The sequence below is a fragment of the Myotis davidii genome, unplaced genomic scaffold (genome assembly GCF_000327345.1).
Source record: "Myotis davidii unplaced genomic scaffold, ASM32734v1 scaffold73, whole genome shotgun sequence".
NCBI lineage: Eukaryota > Metazoa > Chordata > Mammalia > Chiroptera > Vespertilionidae > Myotis > Myotis davidii.
This window is the reverse complement of record NW_006286675.1, coordinates 3,795,009-3,801,765: the sequence shown is the minus strand read 5'-3', so window position 1 is coordinate 3,801,765 and position 6,757 is coordinate 3,795,009.

The window sequence follows — 6,757 nt, the reverse complement described above, 5'->3', positions numbered from 1 at the left end:
AGTGTGCATCCATGTGCGACATTTTGGCATGCAGGCACATTCTGGAAGCTTCTCTGCTCGTGTGTGTGTGTGTGTGTGTGTGTGTGCGCGCGCAAGTGTGAGCTTTCCTAGAAGAGTGCCAAGTGTAGTGAGCTGAAGATAGTGCCAAGTCAATGCATGTACCTGCCCCCCGCAAACCCCAATGCCTGTCCCTAAGAAAGGCAACTATTAGAGGGACATGAGCACAGGCTTTGAAACCAGCAAGGCTGGATTCAGACACCAGCTCTGCCACTGGCTGGCTTGGCAAAGGAGTCCGTTTTCTGGCCTGTGAAACGGGGACACCACTTCCCAGTTCCCTGTGAGGTAGTGCTTGTGAAAGGGCTTTGTTAGTGACAATGCTGGGCGAGTGATTTCCCTTCCCACTCCTTGTTCCAAAGGCTTGACCCTCTCCAGATGCTGAAACTGGAGGTGGCTCTGCATCTCTTAATGTGCTGCCATGGCAACAACCACTGCTTCCTGCTCAAATGTCAGAGTGGAGGATGGGGCTCTGTCACCCCCTCACTGCTGGGCCCAGCGTGCAGAGTCCTGGTGGAGGAGCAGGCTTCCCGGAAGTCCCTTACCCGGCTGTGTGGGTCAGGAAGGATTCAGGACGCCTGTCTGTCTTTGTTGCTTCTGCTCTCCTCCTTTTGCCATGCCCCCTCCAACGGCAGCTCAGAGCAGTTTGGCGCTTGGAGCAGTATCTTCAAACTTAGCCAACCTCAAAGACAGCTTTAAAAAATGCAGACTTCTGTGCCTCACCCCAGAAAATCTGACTCAGGTCTAAGGTGGGTATCTGGCATCCGCGTTTTTAATATGTTCCCCAGGAACCACACCTGGAGGAACCCTGTACCCTTGGTGCAGGACCCCATGGCAGTCCACTGGCTTAGGCTGTTGGTCCCACAACATAATCAGTCACTCCATCCATCCATCCATTCACTTATTCATTCGTCAGTTTATTTGCTCACTCCTTCGATTATTCATTCATCTACTCACTTAAATAACCGTTTCCTCATTTATTTGCTTATTTATTTAAACACACATTTATTAATGTCTTAGGCTCAGGGAGAGTGAAGATAATTAAGGACCCAATCCCCACAGCCCGCCAGGAGGTTCCAGGGCAGTGTTTTTCAGACTGTAGCAAAATGAATGTAATGGGTTCCCCAGCATGTTTTAGAAAATGAAACAGAATAGGCTATAATAGAAAATATTAGTGTGCATAGCAGGTAGCATGGGAAATCACTGTTTGGAAACTTTTGCATCTAGTGTGGGTGTGGGCATTGGATTTCAAAGTGAAATGTATTTTCTGTGCGGGCGAAAGGCTGTGGAAAGAAATGTGAATACAGCATGCCGGTGCTAGAGCCGCGATGTGTCGGGGGCTCGCACCAAAGGTGACATTTGAGCCAGGTCTTCAACTATGAGCAGGAGTTTCTCCATTGAAGAATAAGGAAGGGAATTGCAGGGAGAGGGAATGGCATGTGCAAAAGCACGGAGGCATGCAAAAGCAGAGAGAAGAGCCACATGACCAGTGGGCCTGTGAGGCTGGAAAGGTTGGGAGGGGAGGCTGGAGAGTCAGAGAAGGCTGGATCCCAAGTGGCCTTGAAGACCTGGTAAAGTGCTTGGGTTTTACTAAGACATTGTCTGGAGCCACTAGAGAGAAAGTGAGACAGTGACACCATCGGAGTGAACATTTAGAGAGACCACACCAGCAAGAACGGGGTAGGGGGAGACCAGTGAGAGACTGTGGTGAGCAATAGTGGTAACTGGAGCCAAGCAGTGGTCTGTGGTTGGGGCTGAGAGATAAGGATACACTTAAGAAGTGTTTTAGGAGGTTAAAGAAATAGGAAGTGAAGACTGGACATGGGAGGGGGCATTGGGAAGAGTTCACAATGAGGCTTGGGATCCTGATGTGAAAAGCTGGATGGAGGGAGAAGCTATTCACTAAAATAGGGGCCCTTGATTTGCCTCTTCGTATGGGTCCCCACCTGATGGCAGCACTGCCTCTCGCCTGGGAGTGGAGGTAGCTACTCAGCCTTCCAAATGGGAGGGGCAGTTTTTACAACTTAATAATTGAATACAAATTAAGCCAGTAATAGAGGCTCGTTGTGGAAATCATAATAATAGCAGCGTGGTGCCCATTGTTAATTCGATTTCCCTTATTCTGAGTCCCTGGAGGATCACAATCCCCTCCCCCCCTCCCTTGGCGATGGCTAATTCTATGTATCAAATCAACTGGACCATGGGGAGCCTGAATGTCTGCCTAAACATTATTTCTGGGTGAGTCTGTGAGGACGTTTCTGGAAGAGATTAGCACTTGAATCTGTGGATGGAATAAGGAGGATTGCCCTTCCCAATGCAGGTAGGCATCACCTAGTCCAGCCATGGGCAAACTACGGCCCGCGGGCCGGATCCAGCCCATTTGAAATGAATAAAACTAAAAAAAAAAAAAAAAAAAAAGACCGTACCCTTTTATGTAATGATATTTACTTTGAATTTATATTAGTTCACACAAACACTCCATCCATGCTTTTGTTCCGGCCCTCCGGTCCAGTTTAAGAACCCATTGTGGCCCTCGAGTCAAAAAGTTTGCCCACCCCTCACTAGTCTGTTCAGGGCTTGAATAGAACAAAAAGGCGGAGGATGGGAGAATGCCTTCTGCCTGACGGCTGGAGCCGAGACATTGTTCCCCTGCACTTGGACTGGACTTACACCGTCTCCCGGTTCTTAGGCCTTTGGAACCAGAGTACAGCTACATTACCCAGTTTCCTGAGTCTCCAGTTTGCAGATGCCAGATAGGGGGACTTCTCAGCCTCCGTAACAGCATGAGCCAATTCCTATAATAAATCTCTTTATATAGAGAGTCATGGATGTAGGTATAAATTTAGATAGACATAGATGTCTATATATCTCCTATTGGTTCTGTTTCTCTGGAGAACCCTGACTAGCAAATATGCCCTTGAAGCTGGGCAAGAGCCTATGATTAATTCTGCGAGAGGCAGTGACATATATCATTTCTGGCCAGAAGCATCTAGTTGCTACAGCTGCTGCTCAACTTTTCATCCCTTTCTTCCCCTGGCTCGATGAACCCTGAACTCTTAATGTCAAAGCACCAACATCCTAAATCAGCTGGATCTCCCAGTGGAGGGCTCTCACTCACCTGGACCAACCCTTTGCTGGGCATGTAATGCGAGCCAGAAATGGTTCTTGGTTGCTTTAAGCCACTGAGATGTGGAGTTATTTGTTACCCAGCATAACCTAGGCCATGCTGACTGGTATAAAAAAAAAACCCACTAGTTATTAAGCATCTACTATGTGCCAGGGTTCTTCCTTGTCCAATAGCTAGAAGGGCCCTGTTACTATGTGGGATTCATGGCACTCCATTGCTGAGCATCGTCTTAGCTTCCCGCCTCATTCAGGGCGAAAGCCCCGCTCCTTCCACTGTGACCTGAAAAGCCCCACATCGCCTGGTGCCCTGCTCTGGCCTCCTCTCCCACCACTGCCTTCCCAGCTCATTCCACTGCAGTCCTACCAGCCTTCGTGCTAGTCCTCCGGCATGCCAAGCGCACTCCCCCCCTCAGGGCCTGTGCACTTGCTGCTCCTTCTGTTGAGAATGTCCCTCCTTGTTTCCTGATGGTTTACCCTCTCACCTCCTTTGCTCCAACGTCACTTTTTCAGCAAGGTGTTCCTGGGCACCTAACTTGGTCTAAATGTTTAGCCCCCTGACAACAGACTTTCCAACTGCCCTCTCTGCTTTATTATCTTCTCCTTATCATCTTTGCCTGCGTGGATGCATTCCATATTTCTTTTGTTCTCTATCTCCCCACTGGAATGGGGTCTTTCCAAGGGCAGAGGTTTTTAGGCGTTGATTTTTTTTGAATCTCCAAGCCTGGCACATAGGACGTTCGTGGAAAATTCATTTGAATGAGTGAATACATGAGCTCCTTGAACCTTCCCCACATCCTGTGAGGAAGGAATTGTTAGCCCCATCTTCAGAGGAGAAAGCAGAGACCCAGCCTTTGGCCCAAGGTCACACAGGAGCAAGTGACTCAAAGGACTGATGCTCTAAAGCTGGCCTGTCTGTCTTCTAGGCAAGGCGATACAATAATGTGGCGGCTTTTCTTCTTTTTCCGGAGTTCCCAGTGGCCTACTTGCACTTCAGGCAGGTCCTACTGCCCAGATCCCTTTTGGAAACCTGGCATAGATTTGTCTGTGAGGGGCTAGGGCTCTGGGCTTGCCCTGCTAGGGTGGCTGTGGTGGGCAGCAGCGCCACCTACTGGACAAACAAAGTCTTCGGGCATTTCTTGGCTCTGCCTGGTGGCTGAGAGGCTCATACTCTGGGACCTTGCCTTGAGGCCCTCAAAGAATTACAGCGTGTGCCTAAAGGGCGTGAGCTGCGAGACTCCATCATCCCCCGACTTATTCACAGCCTGTTTAAGAGCGCCAGGGCTGGGATCCAACAGACCTGATTTAGTGCCTGGCTGGTCCACTTCCTAGCTGTGCAACCCTGAGCCTCAGCTGCCTCATCTGTAAAACTTACCTCAGGGGTGTGGTGAGGATCAAGCCAGTACCGCTCCAATACCACTGCCTCCGAGGCCTTTCCTGACTATGCTTGTCTGAAAGAGCTCCCCCATATCCCTTCAAGACATTCTTCATTCTTTTACTTTGCTTTAATTTTTCTTTATATCGTACTAGAGGCGCAGGCCTGTGCCCTTTTGCAGCCCTTGGGTGATGTCCAACTGATGGCTTAGGACCACTCCTGGGTCTAAGCCGTCAGTTGGACACCCTTAGCACTGCCGCTGCTGCAGAGGTGGGAGAGGCTCCCGCCTCTGCCACTGCACTTGCCAGCCTTCAGCCTGTGGGAGTGCACTGACCACCAGGGGGCAGGTTCTGTGCTGAATGTCTGCCCCCTGGTGGTCAGTACGCATCATAGCGACCTGTCATTCCACCGTTTGATTGATTTGCATATTAGCCTTTTATTATATAGGATATTACCATCTGACACTTTAACATTCTTCTTTACTATCTTTCCTATAGAATGTCAGCTCCATCACAGTAGGGACTTTCCTCATGCTCTATCCCCAAAGACTTCAGCAGTGCTGGGCACATCATAGGACTTAGTTAAAATATTTTAGTTCTTCCTGGCTGCTGTAGCTCAGAGGTTGAGTGTTGACCCATGAACCAGGAGGTCATGGTTCAATTCCGGGTGAGGGAACATACCTGGGCTGGTGGCTTGATCCCCAGTATGAGGAGTGTAGGAGGCAGCTGATCAGTGCTTCTCCCTTATCGTAGATGTTTCTATCTTTCTTTTCCTCTCCCTGAAATCAATAAAAACACACTTAAAAAGATGTGAGTTCCAACACACTTTGCAGAATGACAGACACATGCTAAGTATGCAATAACTATTATTATCATCATGATTATGCATTTTTTAGTCACTTATGCATTTATTCATTTGCTCATTTCTTAGCTGATTCACTCACATATATTTCTTCTTTTATTGGGATAAAATACACATAACATATAATTTACCATTTTTAAGTGTGTAATTCTAATACATTAAGTACATCCCATTGTTGTACAGCCATCACCACCATCTATCTCCAGAACCCCCTCATCTTTCCCAACTTAAACTCTGTACCCATTAAACACTACCCCCCCCCCCCCCCCCAGAAATCACCATCCTACTTTCTGATTCTATGATGTGACTACTCTAGGGACCTATATAAGTGGAATCATACAGTATTGATCTCTTTGTCACATGTATTTCTTGAACCCTTACTACATGCACAGGGAGTAGTTCTTGAGCACTAAAGTGAGAATTGAATGAGATCAATGCAGGTAAAGCACCAAACACAGATCCAGTCACAGAGGAGGAGCTCAAATAAAATGGGCCCAGTACCCTGTACACTCCTCTCAGAGCTGTGAGGCGAGGTGGTGGGCCGGGGATTCTCAGACTCCTGTATTTCCCTCCATGGCTACTGTATCCCTCACAGATACCAGGTGGCAGCATCATGCCATGGAGTGGCCTTTGTCTGAGCCAGCCAAGGGAAGCAGAGACATGCTGGGGGGAAGAGGGAGCCTGTATGGGGCTCCAGGGGCAACAGGAAGTGTTTAAGAAGAAAGTTCCTGGGGGTGGGATACAGGGGTCTCAGTCCTTCAGGGTTTGAATCCTTTGCAGGCACCAAGTTCCCAACAAGGAGAGGAAAGGGCAGCACGCTGCCGGGGAAAGAGCACAGGCTGGCACTGGACCACGTGCGGGCTAAAGCCCAGCTCAGCCACTTTCTGCTGTGTGTCATTGGGTGAGTCTCTTCACCTCTCTGACCTCTACATCAGCATCTGAAAAATGGGTCTCTGGTAAACCCTGGGCAGGGTTATGGGGAAGAGTGAGCGGAAAGGAGCGCTGAAGCCTCTGGAACGCAGCAAGCACTCTGTGTGTGTTGGCATTTACTGGTGTTTAATATTAACAGAGGTGAGAGAGGTACCGCGCCAGGAGGTGAGGGGATGGTTATTCCTCCTCCTGCCACTCACTGAAGGTCATTTCCGTTCATAAATTCTCACTACTGCTTACTAAGTTCTTACTACTGCCAGACTCTAAGCCAGATGCTCGGCAAACCCCAAGAGGTCAGCTAGTCTCCATGTCCACTTTACAGTCTGTGGGCCGGGGGTCCTTCGCCAGCCTGCTACTCAGCCTGGCGGCTTCCATGAGCCCCTCTGTCTTCCAAGCAGGAGCAGGCAGGCAGAG